We start from the raw sequence: 22187 nt of genomic DNA on the forward strand, positions 1-22187 counted from the left end.
AGTGACAGTTCTGTACCATAACCTGAGGTACCCTTGGTGAGAAGGGTAAATTTTGACATGAAGGTAAGCATCCTTGATGTCCCGAGACATCATGTAGTCCCCTTCTTCCAGGTTCGCAATCACTGCTCTGAGTGACTCAATCTTGAATTTGAACCTCTGTATGTAAGTGTTCAAAGATTTTAGATTTTAGATTTAGAATCGGTCTCACCGAGCCGTCTGGCTTCGGTACCACAATAGTGTGGAATAATACCCCGTTCCCTGTTGCAGGAGGGGTACCTTGATTATCACCTGCTGGGAATACAGCTTGTGAATGGCTTCCAAAACTGCCTCCCTGTCAGAGGGAGACGTCGGTAAAGCCGACTTTTGGAAACGGCGAGGGGGAGACGTCTCGAATTCCAATATGTACCCTTGAGATATTACCTGAAGGATCCAGGGGTCTACTTGCGAGTGAGCCCACTGCGCACTGAAATTCATTGAGAACGGGCCCCCACCGTGCCTGAGCTTGTAAGGCCCTAGCGTCATACTGAGGGCTTGGCAGTGGCGGGAAAGGGTTTCTGTTCCTGGGAACTGGCTAATCTCTTCAGCCTTTTTCCTCTCCCTCTGTCACGAGCAGAAAAGAGGAACCTTTTGTCCGCTTGCCAACAAAGGACTGCGCCTGATAATACGGCGTCTTATTTTGAGAGGCGACCTGGGGTACAAACGTGGATTTCCCAGTTGTTGCCGTGGCCACCAGGTCTAAAAGACCGACCCCAAATGTCCCCTTTCAAAGGCAATACTTCCAAATGCCGTTTGGAATCCGCATCACCTGACCATTTTACTGGTAGAATTGGACAACGCACTTATACTTGATGCCAGTCGGCAAATATTCCGCTGTGCATCATTCATATATAGAAATGCATCTTTTAAATGCTCTATAGGCAATAATATACTATCCTTATCTAGGATATCAATATTTCCAGTCAGGGAATCCGACCATGCCAACCCAGCACTGCACCTCCAGGCTGAGGCGATTGCTGGTCGCAGTATAACACCAGTATGTGTGTGAATACATTTTTGGATACCCTCCTGCTTTCTATCAGCGGGATCCTTAAGGGCGGCCATCTCATGAGAGGGTAGAGCCCTTGTACTTACAAGCGTGTGAGCGCCTTATCCCCCCTAGGGGGTGTTTCCCAACGCACCCTAACCTCTGGCGGGAAAGGGTATACAGCCAATACTTTTTAAGAAATTATCAATTGTTATCGGGGGGAAACCCACGCATCATCACACACCTCATTTTATTTCTCAGATTCAGGAAAACTACAGGTAGTTTTTCCCTCACCGAACATAATACCCCTTTTTGGTGGTACTCGTATTATCAGAAATGTATAAAACATTTTCCATTGTCTCAATCATGTAACGTGTGGCCCTACTGGAAATCACGGTTGTCTCTTCACCGTCGACACAGGAGTCAGTATCTGTGTCGGCGTCTGTATCTGCCATCTGAGGTAACGGGCGCTTTAGAGCCCCTGACGGCCTATGAGACGTCTGGACAGGCACAAGCTGAGTAGCCGGCTGTCTCATGTCAACCACTGTTTTTTTATACAGAGCTGACACTGTCACGTAATTTTCAACAGTACATCCACTCAGGTGTCGACCCCCTAGGTGGTGACATCACTGTTACAGACACTCTGCTCCGTCTCCACATCATTTTTCTCCTCATACATGTCGACACAAACGTACCGACACACAGCACACACACAGGGAATGCTCTGATAGAGGACAGGACCCCACTAGCCCTTTGGGGAGACAGAGGGAGAGTATGCCAGCACACACCAGAGCGCTATATATATATACAGGGATAACCTTATATAAGTGTTTTTCCCCTTATAGCTGCTGTATGTTTTAATACTGCGCCTAATTAGTGCCCCCCTCTCTTTTTTTAACCCTTTCTGTAGTGTAGTGACTGCAGGGAAGAGCCAGGGAGCTTCCCTCCAACTGAGCTGTGAGGAAAAATGGCGCCAGTGTGCTGAGGAGATAGGCTCCGCCCCCTTTTCGGCGGCCTTATCTCCCGTTTTTCTGTATATTCTGGCAGGGGTTAAATGCATCCATATAGCCCAGGAGCTATATGTGATGTATTTTTTGCCATGTAAGGTATTTTTATCATGTTTTATTGCGTCTCAGGGCGCCCCCCCTAGCGCCCTGCACCCTCAGTGACCGGAGTATGAAGTGGGCTGAGAGCAATGGCGCACAGCTGCAGTGCTGTGCGCTACCTTATTGAAGACAGGAACGTCTTCTGCCGCCGATTTTTCCGGACCTCTTCGCTCTTCTGGCTCTGTAAGGGGGCCGGCGGCGCGGCTCCGGGACCCATCCAGGCTGGGCCTGTGATCGTCCCTCTGGAGCTAATGTCCAGTAGCCAAGAAGCCCAATCCACTCTGCACGCAGGTGAGTTCGCTTCTTCTCCCCTTAGTCCCTCGATGCAGTGAGCCTGTTGCCAGCAGGTCTCACTGAAAATAACAAACCTAAACTAAAACTTTCACTAAGAAGCTCAGGAGAGCCCCTAGTGTGCACCCTTCTCGTCGGGCACAGAAATCTAACTGAGGCTTGGAGGAGGGTCATAGGGGGAGGAGCCAGTGCACACCAGTTAGTCCTAAAGCTTTCTTTAGATGTGCCCAGTCTCCTGCGGAGCCGCTATCCCCCCATGGTCCTTACGGAGTCCCCAGCATCCACTTAGGACGTTAGAGAAAATAAGTTTTGGTTTTTTGTTTATACTGTAGCTTTTATTATTTTAATTTTACACTGGTGCAAAGCCCCTGGATGGACGGACAGATCACCCCTTTCAGATACAGCAGACAGAGCACCCCAGGACTTATACAGCAGACTTAGCAGCATCCCTGGACTGATACGGCAGACAGGGCACCCCTGGACTGATACTGCAGACAGAGCACCCCTGGATTGATATGGCAGACAGAGCACCCCTGGACTGATATGGCAGACAGGGCTCCCTGGACTGATATGGCAGACAGAGAACCCCTGGACTGATATGGCAGACAGGATACCCCAGGACTGATATGGCAGACATGGTCCCCCTGGACTGATATGGCAGACAGGGCGGTACCCCTGGACTGATATGGCAGACAGGACACCCATGGCAGACAGGGCACACCTGGACTGATATGGCAGACAGGGCACACCATTCAAATACAGCAGAGAGAGCACCCATTTTAGATACAGCAGACAGAACACCCATGCCACGCCAGGCAGACACAGTACTGAGATGGACACATCCGTCCAGTACACTCTCCAATGCCGGAGTGAAGATGGCACCAATCACCGGGGACTTACAGTATATAGAATCCAAAACCTGCGAGAATCCGACAGCAAGATGATGATGTTTTGCCTCGATGACATCATCGAGGCGGGCGGGAACACCCCAGCCTTGCTCAGATCCCGGCACGAACAGCAAAGTTTGGTGGGGTTCGGTTCTCAGGGAACCGAACCTGCTCATCTATAGTAAATACTACTGATAAAACATGTATAAAAATCATGTGTGTGCACAGACTGCTGCCCATCCTGTACAGGACAGTCACCTGTATCGCCAGAGGAAATCTCAATTGTATAGAGGGAACAATGACAGCGCAATCATGTGCAGATACTGTCAAGGGAAAATAACCCATGTGGTAATATAAATAATAAATACTTTTTATTACCATAAAAATAGTAAAATCAGAGCAGATAGGAAATACCAATGTAGGATACATATAGCTCCATAAATGGGTAATTTAGGGGTACAAAAACACATTTTCTTGTAATTAGAGTCCAAAGAGCTGAATGGCTTTGTAATAAATGCATATCCTCCAACATGACTCATTCCATTAGGTAAATAATGCTCTGTTGCTGGACTTCTTTCCTGTGGCAGTTGCAGAGCTGGGGCTGCACCACAGTCCAAAATTCAAACAGGGGAGCCACACCAACTGCTGCCCCAAACACTGCCAGACTTCGCTGGCCGGGACTCACTGGCAGTTGGTGTGGCTCCACTATTTGAATTTTGGACTGTGCTGCAGCCCCGCCTCTGCAACTGCCACCAGCAAGAAAGTCCAGAAAGAGAGCATTTTGTACCTAATGGAATGGGTCATGTTGGAGGGTATGTAAGTGTCAGGAATGTCCTTAAAAATAAAATTCCTCTAAAGGAACAAATAAAGATGGTTTATTACCAGTTCCACGTGTACAGTCCATAGAGTTGGGAATGATGGCTTGCTTCCCTGCAACCAGAGCCGGCCCTAACCAATATGATGCCCTAGGCAAGATTTTGGCTGGTGCCCCCTAGCACCACCGCTGGTTCTGCCTCTGACCTTGCACCTCTTTCCCAGCACCATCACCCCTCTCACCCATAGCAGTCCTTGTACCCCCTATATTTTAAATAGGAACAGTTCGCACATTTGACGCACAGCCCAAAAAGGGGCATCTTCTTGCTGGGAAGGGGCATGGCCACACAATAATAACCCCAATTCCAATTACGCCACATAGTACTGCAACTTTATTCACATTTTATCTTGCGATAATGTCCTTAATTCATATTACATCCCACAGTAGTATCACTTTACCTTATAAACGTTAATCCTCACAGTAGAGCCCCTTATTCACATTACATCACACTGAATTGCTCCTTATTCACGTTACACCACACCTTATTGCTCTTTATTCACATTAGACGACACAGTAGTGCCCTTTCTATACGCAACGTCACATAATAGAGCACCTTATACACATAATGCCACACATTAGTAATGCATTTATACACAATTCCACACAGTAATGCCCCTTACACATATGAGACACATTAATGTCCTTATAAACATAATGCACCTTACACATTATGACAACCTTTATTAATGCCCTTTTACACATAATGTCCCTTACACATATGCCGCACATTATTAATGCCCTTATACACATAATGACATACACAGTGCCCCCTACACATTTGCTGCACATTATTAGTACCCCTATACACATAATGACACACATACAGTAGTACCCTATTACACATATCCCGCATATTTTTAATGCCCTTATACACATAATGACACACATAGTGGCCCTTTACACATATGTTGCACATTATTAATGCATTTTTACATGACACGCATAATGCTCCTTACACATATTCCGAACACTACTGCACAACCAACCCACTCACATGCACACAGCACTCACACTTCCACTAACACTGTGACCTCTGCCTCTGCTTGGATACAGATGTGTCCTCACAAATCTTGCATCAATGCTAACTTCGGGCACCTTTTTTTGTTTAAATTGAAAATGCTCTTATTTGCATTGCTATGTGGCTAGGATGCACAAGCAGCTTCTGCTGATTAAACTGATATGCAGCATGCCTATATACTGTGTGAGACTGTGGCTGTATCTGCATATGAAATGCTACATACAGAATACAGGCATGCCGCATATCATTTTAATCAGCAGAAGCTGATGATGCCCCTAGGCATATTAAATGCCCTAGGCAATTGCCTAGTTTGCCTATGCCTATGGCCGGCTCTGCCTGCAATTACTGCGTGTGCAGTCCAGTGCGGGTATTGAGAATTCCATAGACAAATAGTGCAAATAGCTGAGATTAGTCCTTCATGGAGCCGGAAAAATTCTTTAAGGATTAAAATTATATTCCAGTAATCCAGCCATGTCACAGCCACAAAAAGATATCCTCGCTCATTGGAGATATCAGCGCGCATTGGAACGCACATTCTAACGCATTTCGCTATACCAGGCAGCTTCACCAGAGGCATAGGCTACTTCTCCACTTCTCCACTCGGGGTCATTCCGAGTTGATTGCACGCTGCAACTTTTTGCTGCCCGTGCGATCAACTAGACGCCCCCTATTAGGGAGGGCGTCTTTTGCATAGCAAGGTTGCGAACGCTTGTGCAGCCCTGCTATGCACAAAAAGTTTTGTGTGGAACTAGCCCAGGGTAACAGTTACTTACCCTGTGCGATGGATCCAGCGATGCAGGTCCCGGAATTGACGTTAGACATCTGCCCTCCAAACGCCTGGACACACCTGCATTCGCCGCACCACTCCCAGAAAATGGTGAGTTGCAGCCCCGGAACGCCTTCCTCCTGTCAATCTTCTTGCGTTCGCCGCTGCAACCACTTTCTTCAACCGCAGCGTCGCTGCTCGGCAATGGCGAAGAAGTGCAGCGTGCGATCGGGTTGGAATGACCCCCTCTATAGAAGGTTTAATACATTTCCCTCTGAGTTTTCCACCAGGATGAATCTGAAGCTGATCTGTACCTGGTTATATAAGTCTCCTGAACTCTGCCCCTCTAGAGCCCTCAACACTTTTTAGCTTTCTTTATTTACACACAGCTGAATCTACTTCGCTTGTTGGAAATACTTACTCCTTACTTACTAGCTCAGGTCCAGCTAATATAATTGGTATGGTGGGATCAGTATTTGCCCTCATAGTAATATAAACATGACCTATTGGGTGCCCTAGTATAGAGTGGAGTTCAGAAATCCTGATTAATCATCCACAATTTGTGTTACACCCCTCAGTGGTATCTGTTCAGAAATACATCTGCGTTACCCAGCGGGAGCCACGTCAGAGAACCTCACAGCACCCAAGCATCTGGGTTTCGGTTTAACAGTATGGCTGGAACTGTAATAATGTTTGTAATGTATTTATTATACACTCTGTGAGTGGGAGAGACTTTTGCGATGCAAATTTTTGTGGCTTTTTATACAATAACAAGCTGAAAGTATTCCTTCAGAGAGATTTATACTCATTGTCCTTATCTCTGCAGTGAATGGACAGGGTCAGTGACCCCAGTGACTAAGCCTTTCGTGTTTTGGAAGCAGTTTAAAAGGACTTACACATATTTTTATTACAACATTCATAAAAGAATGTTAAAAGAAAGACAAATTGCTGAAAGATCTCTAGCAGACTAAAGGGGGGTACTCACGGAGCGATCCCAGCAGGGCCGGTTCTTGCCCTTTTGGCGCCCCGGGCGGGAAATAGGGGCGTGGCTTCATACAGGGGGCGTGGTCAGTTACGCCTCCTGTACAGTAGAGTAGCGCCGCTGAAAAAGAAAAAAATAAATAATTAATACTTACTATCCCCGCTCCCGACCGCTACGCCTCTAGTTCCCTTCACAGTGGGGAACCAGCGGGGGGGACAGCGGACAGCGGGGGGCACGGCAGTAGCAGATCTTGCCATGGTGCGGCGCCCTCTGGATGTCCTGCTTGCCCGTGGCAAGATCCGCTACTGGATCCCAGCCTAAAATCTAAGCAATCTGACTAGATTGCTTAGATTTTAAGCATGATCTCTCCGTGTGTACCCCCCACAGCGATAGCGATGCACAGCCCCGCACATAGCTATCGCTGGTGCTAGATTGGCCTGCATGCAGGCTCAATCTAGCAGGTTGCGCATTTCACCCGCTGGGTGAAATGAGTGGCCCCCCCCTCCCCCCGTCTTCCCCCGCAAGCTCAGCACACATCGCGCTGTGCTGAGCAGGGGGAGAGATGTGTGCTGAGCGGTTTGCTCAGCACGCATCTCTCCCCTGATCTGCCCATGAATACGGGCCTCACTACAGTATGTCCAGTGTTAATCAGTACTGTGTCCAGAGGCAGATCTCTAATGGAATTTGCATTTTAATGGTTTCATATTGTTAATACATTCAAATTATCTTTAGAATTTTGTAAAATATTGGGGTATATTTTCCAGAGCTAGCCCTAACCAATTTGATGCCCTAGGCAAGATTTTGGGTGGTGCCCCCTAGCACCACCACTAGTTCCGCCTCTGACACTGCACCCCTTTCCCAGCACCATCACTCCTCACTCATAGCAGTCCTCATTTTGGTGCTCCTACCCCCTATATTTTAAATGTGAACAGTGCGTACATTCGGCGCACAGCCTAAAAACGTTTTTTTTTGCTGGGAAGGGGCATAGCAACACGATAGTACCCCCAATTCAAATTACACCACACAGTAGTGCAACTTTATTCACATTATATCATGCGATAGTGTCCCTAATTCACGTTACATCACAGAGTAGTACCACTTTATCTTATATACGTTACTTCCTATACTTCTTATAATAGTGCCACTTATTCACATTACATCACACTAAATTGGTCCTTATTCACATTACACTACACCATATTGCTCTTTATTCACATTACACCACACAGTAGTGTCCTTTCTATACATTATACCACACAGTAGAGCACCTAGTAATGCATTAATACACATAATACCACACAGTAATGCCCCTTACACGTATGACACACCTTATTAATGTCCTTAAAAACATAATGCACCTTACACATAATGCCAACCTTTAGTAATGCCCTTATACACATAATGTCTCTTACACATATGCCACACATTATTAATGCCATTTATACACCTAATGACACACATACTGCCCCTTACACATATGCCGCACATTATTAGTGCATTTATACACATGACACACATAATGCCTCTTACACATATGCCAAACACTACTGCACAACAAACCCACCCACACACAGCACTTACACGGCTGCTAACACTGTGACATCTGCCTCTGCTTGGATACAGATGTGTCCTCATACATCTTGCCTCAATAGGCCATGCAGAAGGAGATGCCTGTCGTGAGTCAACTGGCAGCTCTGCTAACGTTGGGCGCCTGTTTTGATGAAAATGTATCTTATTTGCATTGCTATGTAGCTAGGAGGGTTCACTACGATATGCCGGCGGTCGGGCTCCCGGCGACCAGCATACCGGCACCAGGAGCCCGACCGCCGGCTTACCGACAGTGTGGCGAGCGCAAATGAGCCCCTTGCGGGCTCGCTGTGCTCGCCACGCTACGGGCACGATGGCATGCTACGCGCGCCACACTATTTTATTCTCCCTCCAGGGGGGTCGTGGACCCCCACGAGGGAGAATAAGTGTCGGTATGACGGCTGTCGGGATCCCAGCGCCGGTATACTGTGCGCCGGGATCCCGTCAGTCGGCATACTGAAGACCACCCGGCTAGGATGCACAAGTAGCTTCTGCTGATTAAAATTATATGCTGCATGCCTATATTCTGTGTGCGACTGCGGCTGTATCTGCATACGAAATGATATGTTACAGTGATTTCCAGGAGTACACTGTAACGTAGCCTTTAGTAAATTTGACCCTAGTAGAACAGGTTAGTAATAAGCCTAAAATATTATGTGCCATGTCACACTGATCACTACAATAAACTCTGCTCCATCCGTAAACTGCAGGCCAAGCACACCACATTATTAGTTACTCCTCCCTACAAAAACACGAGGCATAGTCAGCAGACTTTTTGCCCAGTGCGCTGCTGCCCCGAAGGTGCCGCTGCCGCCGTAGCAAGAGCCGCTACTCCTGATCCCGGCGACCCCCCGCTCCCTGGCTGCAGCGGGCGCCGTGGCGTGCACCAACTCTGTTTTACCTGGGGGGGAGACGCGCCATAGGAAACTTTCGCCCTGGGCGCCACATGGTCTGAACCGCCCTGGGCATGACCTACAAGGTACAGTATATGATTGCTCTACAGTCTACACTATTAGGAGATACAGCCACAAACTATAATAGTGCACATAACCATGAGAAGATGCACTGGGCATAACTGCAAATATAACATTGAAATCCAACCTTCTAACACTTTTGTGCCAAATGGCTCATTACTTTTTTTTCCTTCTACAATGTTGCTCAGATAATCTTGAGAATGAAAGGACATTGGGTACATTGGTGTTTATTACATCTGACGCTGGACTGAGTGTGAGGGATGTTATTAAATTGCTCAGAGAGAGCCATAAATGTGGGTAAGCGATAACTATTCTATATTAGCAAAAGGACTTTTTAGAAAATTCACTTCCATCTCTTTATTTTTTCCCTTCCATGCTTTATATTTACCCTCCCCTTCCATCTCTTTATCTTTTCCCTTCCATCTCTTTATCTGTTCCTTTCCCTTCCATGCTGTATATTTACCCTCCCCTTCCATCTCTTTATCTTTTCCCTTCCATCTCTTTATCTGTTCCTTTCCCTTCCATGCTATATATTTACCCTCCCCTTCCATCTCTTTATCTTTTCCTTTCCATCTCTTGATCTGTTCCCTTCCCTGCTATACTTTATATTTACCCTCCCCTTCCATCTCTTTATATTTTCCCTTCCATCTCTTTATCTGTTCCTTTCCCTTCCATGCTTTATATTAACCCTCCCCTTCCATCTCTTTATATTTTCCCTTCCATCTATTGATCTGTTCCCTTCCCTTCCATACTTTATATTTACCCTCCCCTTCCATCTCTTTATCTTTTCCTTTCCATCTCTTGATCTGTTCCCTTCCCTGCTATACTTTATATTTACCTTTACATTCCATCTCTTTATATTTACCTACTCTTCCACCTCTTATATTCACTCTTCTCTTCCATCTCGTTATATTTATATGTTAGGTCAACAGTTCTTGCGTCAACACGCATTAGGTCGATATGAGAATGTCAGCATGGATGCAATTTCAACGTGCAGCAGTTGATTGTGCTTACAATACAATACCTACAGCAGTATTGTCCAGAGGACGGGGCTGATGCCTCAAATACACTAGACAAACATTCAATACACGTCTTTTTGCTACGAAAATAGACTCTGAGTGCCACCTTTTTTGTCATTGGATATTATTTTTCTGGATGGGCAGATCGTGGAGTGGTATATATATATATATATATCTTAGGGATGAGCGGGTTCGGTTCCTGGAGAACCGAACCCTACCGGACTTCACTGCCCAAACCCGGATCCGAGTCAGGCTCGGGTTTTCCCGCCTGACTCAGAAACCAAAACGAGGCAAAACGTCATAATCCCGCTGCCGGATTCTCGCGGGGATTCCATATAAGGAGTCGCGCATCGCTGCCATTTTCACTCCGGCATTGGAGAGTGTAGAGAGAGGACGTGTCTCCGTTGTCAGTGTCCTGCATCAGTACAGTGGTAGTGTCTTGTGCTGCATCAGTCCAGTCACAGTGGTGGTGTCCTCTGCTGCCATATGTCCAGTGCTGCTGTATAAGTCCAGTACAGTGGTGCTGTGTTGTGCTGCATCAGTCCAGTGGTGGTGTCTTGTGCTGCATCAGTCCAGTCACAGTGGTTGTGTCTTCTGCTGCCATATGTCCAGTGCTACTGTATAAGTCCAATCCAGTGGGGGTGTCTTGTGCTGTATCAGTCCAGTGGTGGTGTATTGTGCTGCATCAGTCCAGTCACAGTAGTGGTGTCCTCTGCTGCCATATGTCCAGTGCTACTGTATAAGTCCAATCCAGTGGTGCTGTGTTGTGCTGCATCAGTCCAGTCACAGTGGTGGTGTCCTCTGCTGCAATATGTCCAGTGCTGCTGTATAAGTCCAGTCCAGTGGTGCTGTGTTGTCCTGCATCAGTACAGTGGTAGTGTATTGTGCTGCATCAGTCCAGTCACAGTAGTGGTGTCCTCTGCTGCCATATGTCCAGTGCTACTGTATAAGTCCAATCCAGTGGTGCTGTGTTGTGCTGCATCAGTCCAGTGGTGGTGTCTTGTGCTGCATCAGTCCAGTGGTGGTGTGCATCAGTCCAGTGTTGGTGTCTTGTGCTGCATCAGTCCAGTCACAGTGGTGGTGTCCTCTGCTTCCATATGTCCAGTGCTGCTGTGTAAGACTACACTGATCATACAGAATGTGTCCAGTGTCACATACAGATAGGAACGTATATTTTCAGTAAAATTGCATTGATCATACAGAATAATAGAAGTGATACTGTGCAGATGTCACATACAGATAGTAGGAACATGTATCTGCAGTATAATTACACTGATCATACAGAATGAGAGGAGTGATACTGTGCAGGTGTCACATATAGATAGTAGGAACATGTATCTACTGTATAATTACACTGATCATACAGAATGAGAGAAGTGATACTGTGCAGGTGTCACATATAAATAGTAGGAATGTGTATTTGCAGTATAATTACACTGATCATACAGGATGAGAGAAGTGATACTGTGCAGGTGTCACATACAGATAATAATAGGAACATATACCTGCAGTGTATAATTACACTGATCATACAGAATGAGAGAAGTGATACCGTGCAGGTGTCACATACAGATAGTAGGAACGTGTATCTGCAGTATTATTACACTGATCATACAGAATGAGAGAAGTGATACCGTGCAGGTGTCACATACAGATAGTAGGAATGTGTATCTGCAGTATTATTACACTGATCATACAGAATAAGAGAAGTTATACTGTGCAGTGCCACATACAGATAGTAGGAACATGTATCTGCAGTATAATTACACTGATCATACAGGATGAGAGAAGTGATACTGTGCAGGTGTCACATATAAATAGTAGGAATGTGTATTTGCAGTATAATTACACTGATCATACAGAATGAGAGAAGTGATACCGTGCAGGTGTCACATACAGATAGTAGGAACGTGTATCTGCAGTATTATTACACTGATCATACAGAATGAGAGAAGTGATACCGTGCAGGTGTCACATACAGATAGTAGGAATGTGTATCTGCAGTATTATTACACTGATCATACAGAATAAGAGAAGTTATACTGTGCAGTGCCACATACAGATAGTAGGAACATGTATCTGCAGTATAATTACACTGATCATACAGGATGAGAGAAGTGATACTGTGCAGGTGTCACATACAGATAATAGGAACATGTACCTGCAGTGTATAATTACACTGATCATACAGAATGAGAGAAGTGATACCGTGCAGGTGTCACATACAGATAGTAGGAACGTGTATCTGCAGTATTATTACACTGATCATACAGAATGAGAGAAGTGATACTGTGCAGGTGTCACATACAGATAGTAGGGACATGTATCTGCAGTATAATTACACTGATCATACAGAATGAGAGAAGTTATACTGTGCAGGTGTCACATACAGATAGTAGGGACATGTATCTACAGTATAATTACACTGATCACACAGAATGAGAGAAGTGATACTGTGCAGGTGTCACATACAGATAGTAGGAACATGTATCTGCAGTATAATTACACTGATCATACAGAATAAGAGAAGTGATACTGTGCAGGTGTCACATACAGATAGTAGGAACGTGTATCTGCAGTATTATTACACTGATAATACAGAATAATAGACGTTATACTGTGCAGGTGTCACATACAGATAGTAGGAAGTGGAACATGTATCTGCAGTATAATTACACTGATCATACAGAATGAGAGAAGTGATACCGTGAAGGTGTCACATACAGATAATATGAACATGAACCTGCAGTATAATTACACTGATCATACAGAATGAGAGAAGTGATACTGTGCAAGTGTCACAGATAGTAGGAACATGTATCTTCAGTATAATTACACTGATCATACAGAATGAGAGAAGTGATACTGTGCAGGTGTCACATACAGATAGTAGGAACATGTATCTGCAGTATAATTACACTGATCACAGAATGAGAGAAGTGATACTGTGCAGGTGTCACATACAGATAGTAGGAACATGTATCTGCAGTATAATTACACTGATCATACAGAATGAGAGAAGTGATACTGTGCAAGTGTCACAGATAGTAGGAACATGTATCTTCAGTATAATTACACTGATCATACAGAATGAGAGAAGTGATACTGTGCAGGTGTCACATACAGATAGTAGGAACATGTATCTGCAGTATAATTACACTGATCATACAGAATGAGAGAAGTGATACTGTGCAGCTGTCACATACAGATAGTAGGAATGTGTATCTGCAGTATAATTACACTGATCATACAGAATAAGAGAAGTGATACTGTGCAGGTGTCACATACAGATAGTAGGAACATGTATCTGCAGTATAATTACACTGTGCGTACAGAAAGAGAGAAGTGATACTGTGCAGGTGTCACATACAGATATAATTAAATTGAAGTGTAGCGCTCAGTCCTAGCTGCTAGTTTTGCTTGTCTATGTGAAAATAGTGTTGTCTGTGAGTACCCTTGGGTTAGATATAGCTAAATATATGCGATATGGTGATAGCTCTTTTATAGGTCTATGGGTTCACAAATAAATCGTAATATATTTCCAAAAAAATGTCCACATATAGCTCGTTAATATTACAAATGACGAGTTTTAATGGTTGCTAATAATAGGGTTAGAAATAAATGGAAAAGGTGATATACTGAAAGAGTTACTGGATAAAACTCTTTGTCTGTAAGTTCATTAAGTATGTGCTGCAGCCTGCGGCGTCCCGCACAGCTGCTGATAGTCTTTTGTTCGTGGTAAAGTTCAAATTCCGTGTTGCACAACAATAGTCACATACAGATAGTAGGAACATGTATCTGCAGTATAATTACACTGATCATACAGAATGAGAGAAATGATACTGTGCAGGTGTCACATACAGATAGTAGGAACATGTATCTGCAGTATAATTACACTGATCATACAGAATGAGAGAAGTGATACTGTGCAGGTGTCATATATAGATAGTAGGAACGTGTATCTGCAGTATAATTACACTGATCATACAGAATGAGAGAAGTGATACTGTGCAGGTGTCACATACAGGTAGTAGGACTTCACTACCGGACTTCACTGACCGAACCTGGATCCGAGTTAGGCTAGGGTTTTCCCGCCGTACTCGGAAACCAGAACGAGGCAAAACATCATCATCCCGCTAACGGATTCTCGCGGGGTTTGGATCCCATATAAGGAGCCGTGCATCGCCGCCATTTTCACTCTGGCATTGGAGAGTGTAGAGAGAGGACGTGTCTCCGTTGTCAGTATCCTGCATCAGTACAGTGGTAGTGTCTTGTGTTGCATCAGTCCAGTCACAGTGGTGGTGTCCTCTGCTGCAATATGTCCAGTGCTGCTGTATAAGTCCAGTCCATTGCAGTGGTGCTGTGTTATCATGCATCAGTCCAGTGGTGGTGTCCCTGTGCTGCTATATATGTCCGGTGGTACTGCCATATATGTCCAGTGATACTGCTGTATATGTCCAGTGATACTGCCGTATATGTCCAGCGGTACTGCCATATAAATCCAGTGATACTGCCGTGTATGTCCAGTGGTACTGCCATATAATTCCAATGATTCTACCATATATATATATACCCTGTTGCAAAGCGGAGGCCATAACAACTATGCTGGTGTTAGACGTGCGTCCGGTATCCGCCATTAGTGCAGTGGGAATGCAGTGCCACTCCTAGATGGGCCAGGTGTTTGTACCGCACACTTGTGTCGCTTAGCTTAGCCATCCAGCTACCTCATTGCACCTCTTTTTCTTCTTTGCATCATGTGCTGTTTGGGGCCTATTTTTTATATCTGCCATCCTGTCTGCCACTGTAGTGCCACTCCTAGATGGGCCAGGTGTTTGTGCAGCCCACTTGTGTCGCTTAGCTTAGTCATAGAGCCAACTCGGTGCAACCTTTTGGCCTAAAAACAATAATGTGAGGTGTACAGAATAGACTGGAAATGAGAGGAAATGAATGTTATGGAAGTTAATCATACCGTAGGATCAAAATTACCCCCAAATTCTGTGATTTTAGCTGTTTTTATGTGTTTTTCAAAAATCATCCAGATCCAAAACCAAAACATGAAAGGGTGGTTTTGGCAAAACTAATCCAGATCCAAAACACAAGCATGAAACCAGAACCAAAACACAAAACACAAAAAGTGCCCGCTGCACATCTCTATAAAATACTACCACAAATATCGGACTCAGTGGGGCCCATGAACAAAAAATCATCCAAATAATGAACAATTCCAGACTCGCCTGAATATTCTGAAATGCACCAACGCAAGAAACTACTAAACTTTTCAAAATACGAACAAGATATAGAACAACCCATAGGAAGACATATATCTATATAGAAACCATCTGTCAGTCGAAAACCCAAATAGCGAAAAAACTCTGAATCGATGGGCAAAAGATGAAAAGCCAACTCTATGTCAATTTTACTCATCAAGGCTCCCCTACCAAATGACCTAACCTTTGCCAAAGCATCTTCAAAAGATTGATAATCTACCATGGTCAGAAACTCCGGAATGGCATCATTAACTTCTTCTTAGGAACAACACCCACCGGGGACAAAATTGAATCCGAAACTGGCGGAGAACTAAAAAGGCCCTACCAGTCTTCCCAAAGAAACCTATTTATCAACTTTTTCTTTCTAAATTTTCGGAAACTGTTCAGCTGAGAGCAAATTACGAACCACACCAGAACAAACTTGGCCCTTAATAGGCAAAGGGAAACCTCTGGAAAAACCCAACCTTAACAAATAAGCATCTTCCCTGTTTGGGTAATATTCTAACCAATAAGACAATTTATCCGATCTCACCGGAGTAGGGGCCCTACTTAGCACTGGCAACCGCGGGAGCATGGTTCTGCTGTTTGTTAAAACCTTCTCTACCACCTGAGGGCCGCGAGCAGTCCCTAGTGGGATGTGACCCCCCACAGCAGATACAATCATGCCGAAAACGACCCTAGGGTACATTGGCCATTATTAAAAGCAGAGGACCTACCCTGACTGTTCTTTCCTGACGTCCATCTACAACTGTTACCACCACATTTCTCACTAATCACTTCAGAACCACTCTTCTGTGGTTGTGTAACATCTACAAAAATCATAAATCCTCCAAGCTGTCCCGCGCCCTGATCTTGAATTCATGTAACAAATCCATATATTTGATTACGTTCAAATGCTCTTGAGGTCTCGTCTCTAAATAACAGGATGCAAAGACCAGCATACCCATTTGCCAATTAGAATATGATTTATACGCCTCTTAACCTAGACCCGATTTCTTTCTGACCGCAGCTAATGCCTTCTTTGCTTTGCTAGTTAATGCAAACATGTTAACATATCTGCCCTCTCATATGCGATCTCTAATTCTGGGCCGTATTCCTCTTAAAACAGCTGTATTAGCACATAGCAGAGAATCCTCAGGACATACTAGAACTGCTATGTTTGCACTTTCTTATGTGTTTTCTCTTGCAACCACTGCAAACACTATCCTCTGAATCTGAGGACTCAGAGGAAGATGTGGATGAACCACTCTCCTTCCTATGCCTGCGCCTATGTTTTCACTTATCTGCAGCTTTTTGCTTGCATGTTTTCTACATAACCACTGACTTGTTGCCGAGCTGGCTACCGCACCCTCAGGACACGCTTCAAGGTCAAAATCAGGCTCACTATAAAACCTACCACCATCGTCCAGAGTGGATTCGACCACTGCCACCGACTCCCCTGAATCCTCCTGTAGCTCGGGGACAATCAAAGATTCTGCAGGAGAAATGCAAGGGGAAACATCCACTAGACACTCATCAAGTATCTCATTACCCCTGCTTTCCCTGCATGCCCTAGCATGTGAACCAGCCGCCGCTGGTTCACTTACACTACACTCATTAATCATGGAGGGCTTCTACCCCCTCACAACTCTTCCCTCAGTATGACCCATAGTAAGAACAGGGACAAGTACTGATATCACTGAAGTGCCTATGGACGGCACCTCAGACGAATTCCAGCCAGCACCTTTGCGCCCTAAACGCACTGCATCTGCATATGACCGCCTAGGAACTGTGAGCCTACTTTGCGTTACCTCAGATGCCACACTTCTGCCCATAATACTCAAGTTAATAGGCTCAATTCTCTGCTGCACACCAGCATTTGCAAGGCCTGGAGTACCTGCGCGCTGACCAACTCCCTCTGTAATTTCAAAGGCACCCTGTAAACTGATCCTCTCCCTGTAACCGACTCTATTGGGTGCTCCCAATTGTTGCGCCACCAATTGTTTACTTGTGCCCCTTCCAGATTGCTCACCTCTGGAAAGTCCGGTTCTGTAACGAATGCCTCTGCAAGCCACGGTCACCCGCGGGCCCACGGGACAACTGCGGTGCACCTCCGGAACATGCAATCCCGAGGTAACCCCTCTTGATGCTACTGCTCTCCGCATCACTGTACTCTGTGATTCCACCAGGGCACCAACACTCTGAGACATCGTACCTTTGGGTTGCGCTTCTGAAGCAACAGCACTCACACCACTAAGTACACCACCAGTGCATTACACAGATGAGCTGGTCACCTGGCCTCTGTGTGATGCAGCTCCGCCTGCCACAGCTCTCTCAGGAGGTCGAGCCCGACCCATGGTGGCAGGATTACCACCCACATTTACTACACCCTACCGTCTCCCCTGTACTGTAATATCCTGTCCCCCACCTGACACAGACTCCACGGTACCCCTTACACCGCTTTCAATATAATGGATAGGGGGACCCACAGCAAGACTGGGCCTTGGCATGTTAAAGGAAAGAATAGTTAGAAAAAAAGGGGAGATTAAAGAAAAAAGGGGGAGAAAAATAGAGAGTAGTAAAAAGTGAAAGGAAATGGAGAAGAAAATACAAATACACAATTATAAACAGTTCAGTACAACATAAATGTGGTATCCTAGAGACCTCAGAGATTCCCTCAGACTATTCAAGATCCTGATAACACAGGGTTAATGGAACAAGGGGGGCACTAGGACCCAGGGAAGGCAGACTCAGCTCTGTAAAGCAGGAAGAGAAAAAAGCCTGTTGTGTTGATAACCCCTGACCTGAGTAAGGAGAGTGAGCTGAGCAGCTGGAGCAGTACATGTGTGCAGAGGAAGGAGCAGGAGCTGCAGTGTGGAGAGCGTGCAGGAGGGCCAGTGTGTGAACTCATGTGGCGCGGACCAGGAGTGACGCAGCGGCGGAGTTCCCAGAGCAGGACAAGGGGTCAGAGCTGAGTGCAGCAACGCATAGCGCCCACACTAGCGTGACCCAGGTTTGGAGACAGCCAGGCAGCGATCGCTTCCACAGAGGCCTACTACGCACAGGCAGCTGCCGTGCGGCCGCGTCTAGGCGAGACTACAGTGACCAAGGGATACTGCGTGACATCCAGCTGGAGCTGGCAGATGTGGAAGGTACTGGGCACCCTTACAACCACCTCAGGTTTGAGCCAGGGACACTGGGCATCAGCATTGTCACCACAGATTTGAACCAGGGCTATTGGGTACCCTCTCAGCAACCGCAGAACTGAGCCAGGGCTATCACAAAGACACGTGTCTCCCCTTCTCTCCTTCCATATCTCACATTAACACTGGGTTACCTACCCAAAGGCAGATTCTGCTACCCAGCAACGGTGAATGGGACAGTGACTGTGGGTGTAAACCCTAATTACAGAAAAAAGGTATACCATTGCTAGCCTAAAACAGTGAGTGGGGCATAGTAATATTAATCGCACTGTTGTGATATGTTATATAAGCTATAGATAAAGTAACTCACTTACTGTTGATGAAACAACTGTACTAAACGTGTTGTGTTTGTTACTAGTGCAGAAGCATTATTGAAGTGACATGTTTATTAACCAGATGTCTGACAGCATAGAGAAATTCAGGGGTTCTCGCCCCAGTGACGTAGTACACATTAGAGATGTGCACCGGAAATTTTTCGGGTTTTGGTTTTGGATTCCGTTCCGCGGCCGTGTTTTGGATTCGGACGCGTTTTGCCAAAACCTCCCTGAACATTTTTTGTCGGATTCAGGTGTTTGGATTCGGGTGTTTTTTTTTACAAAAAAACGTCAAAAACAGCATAAATCATAGAATTTGGGGGTCATTTTGATCCGATAGTATTATTAACCTCAATAACCATAATTTACACTTATTTCCAGTTTATTCTGAACACCTCACACCTCACAATATTATTTTTAGTCCTAAAATTTGCACCGAGTTCGCTGGATGGCTAAGCTAAGCGACACAAGTGGCCGACACAAACACCTGGCCCATCTAGGAGTGGCACTGCAATGTAAGGCAGGATGGCACTTCAAAAAAATAGTCCCCAAACAGCACATGATGCAAAGAAAAAAAGAGGCGCACCAAGGTCGCTGTGTGACTAAGCTAAGCGACACAAGTGGTCGACACAAACACCTGGCCCATCTAGGAGTGGCACTGCAGTGTCAGACAGGATGGCACTTAAAAAAATAGCCCCCAAACAGCACATGATGCAAAGAAAAATGAAAGAAAAAAGAGGTGCAAGATGGAATTGTCCTTGGGCCCTCCCACCCACCCTTATGTTGTATAAACAGGACATGCACACTTTAACGAACCCATCATTTCAGCGACAGGGTCTGCCACATAACTGTGATTGAAATGACTGGTTGGTTTGGGCCCCCACCAAAAAAGAAGAAATCAATCTCTCCTTGCACAAACTGGCTCTACAGAGGCAAGATGTCCACCTCATCATCATCCTCCGATTCCTCACCCCTTTCACTGTGTACATCCCCCTCCTCACAGATTATTAATTCGTCCCCACTGGAATCCACCATCTCAGATCCCTGTGTACTTTCTGGAGGCAATTGCTGGTGAATGTCTCCACGGAGGAATTGATTATAATTCATTTTGATGAACATCATCTTCTCCACATTTTCTGGAAGTAACCTCGTACGCCGATTGCTGACAAGGTGAGCGGTTGCACTAAACACTCTTTCGGAGTACACACTTGGAGGGAGGGCAATTTAGGTAGAATAAAGCCAGTTTGTGCAAGGGCCTCCAAATTGCCTCTTTTTCCTGCCAGTATACGACTATACGTACGGACTGTCTGACGTGCCTACTTGGATGCGGTCACTCATATAATCCTCCACCATTCTTTCAATGGTGAGAGAATCATATGCAGTGACAGTAGATGACATGTCAGTAATCGTTGGCAGGTCCTTCAGTCCGGACCAGATGTCAGCACTCGCTCCAGACTGCTCTGCATCACCGCCAGCGGGTGGGCTCGGAATTCTAAGCCTTTTCCTCACACCCCCAGTTGCGGGAGAATGTGAAGGAGGATGCATCGGAGGAATCCCGGGCAGGAGAGGACTCGTCAGACTTGCCAGTGACATGGCCTGCAGGACTATTGGCTTTCCTGTGTAAGGTGGAAATTGACACTGGGGGAGTTGGTGGTGTGGTTTGCAGGAGCTTGGTTACAAGAGGAAGGGATTTAGTGGTCAGTGGACTGCTTCCGCTGTCATCCAAAGTTTTTGAACTTGTCACTGACTTCTGATGAATGCGGTCCAGGTGACGCATAAGGGAGGATGTTCCTAGGTGTTTAACATCCTTACCCCTACTTATTACAGCTTGACAAAGGCAACACACGGCTTGACACCTGTTGTCCGCATTTGTGTTGAAATAATTCCACAACGAAGAGGTGATTTTTTTTGTATTTTGACCAAGCATGTCAATGGCCATATTCGTCCCACGGACAACAAGTGTCTCCCCGGGTGCCTGACTATCATAATCCTCCTTGTCAATTTCCTCCCCAGCGCCAGCAACACCCTTATCCTCATCCTGGTGTACTTCAACAGTAACATCTTCAATTTGACTATCAGGAACTGGACTGCGGGTGCTTCTTCCAGCACTTGCAGGGGGCGTGCAAATGGTGGAAGGCGCAAGCTCTTCCCATCCAGTGTTGGGAAGGTCAAGCATCGCAACCGACACAATTGGACTCTCCTTGGGGATTTGTGATTTAGAAGAACGCACAGTTCTTTGCTGTGCTTTTGCCAGCTTAAGTCTTTTCTTTTTTCTAGCGAGAGGATGAGTGCTTTTATCCTCATGTGAAACTGAACCACTAGCCATGAACATAGCCTTGCTTGCTCCGTGTCGTAAATGGCATATTGGCAAGTTTACGCTTCTCATCAGACGCTTTCAATTTTGATTTTTGGGTCATTTTACTGAACTTTTGTTTTTTGGATTTTACATGCTCTCTACTATGACATTGGGCATCGGCCTTGGCAGAGGACGTTGATGGCATTTCATCATCTCAGCCATGACTAGTGGCAGCAGCTTCAGCACGAGGTGGAAGTGGATCTTGATCTTTCCCTATTTTAACCTCCACATTTTTGTTCTCCATTTTTTAATGTGTGGAATAATATGCCAGTATCAATAGGCCTACTACTATATATACTGCGCACAACTGAAATGCACCACAGGTATGGATGGATAGTATACTTGACGACACAGAGGTAGGTAGAGCAGTGGCCTTCCGTACCATACTGCTATATATACTGGTGGTCACTGTCAGCAAACTGCAAAACTAAAATGCACCACAGGTATAGAATCTAGATGGATAGTATACTTGACGACACAGAGGTAGGTAGAGCAGTGGCCTTCCGTACCGTACTGCTATATATACTGGTGGTCACTGTC

General features: G+C 45.6%; 1 long non-coding RNA gene across 1 annotated transcript in view; it reads left to right on the forward strand.

The window, feature by feature from the left end:
- The first annotated feature begins 18591 nt into the window (after positions 1 to 18591).
- LOC134945861 (uncharacterized) overlaps positions 18592 to 22187 on the forward strand; it is a 100826-nt gene continuing 97230 nt past the window's right edge. Inside the window, exon 1 of the long non-coding RNA XR_010182162.1 lies at positions 18592 to 19192. This is a non-coding gene — a long non-coding RNA (uncharacterized LOC134945861). The remainder of the gene's footprint in view (positions 19193 to 22187) is intronic.

This window comes from Pseudophryne corroboree, chromosome 1, assembly GCF_028390025.1.
Source record: "Pseudophryne corroboree isolate aPseCor3 chromosome 1, aPseCor3.hap2, whole genome shotgun sequence".
NCBI classification, from domain to species: Eukaryota; Metazoa; Chordata; class Amphibia; order Anura; family Myobatrachidae; genus Pseudophryne; species Pseudophryne corroboree.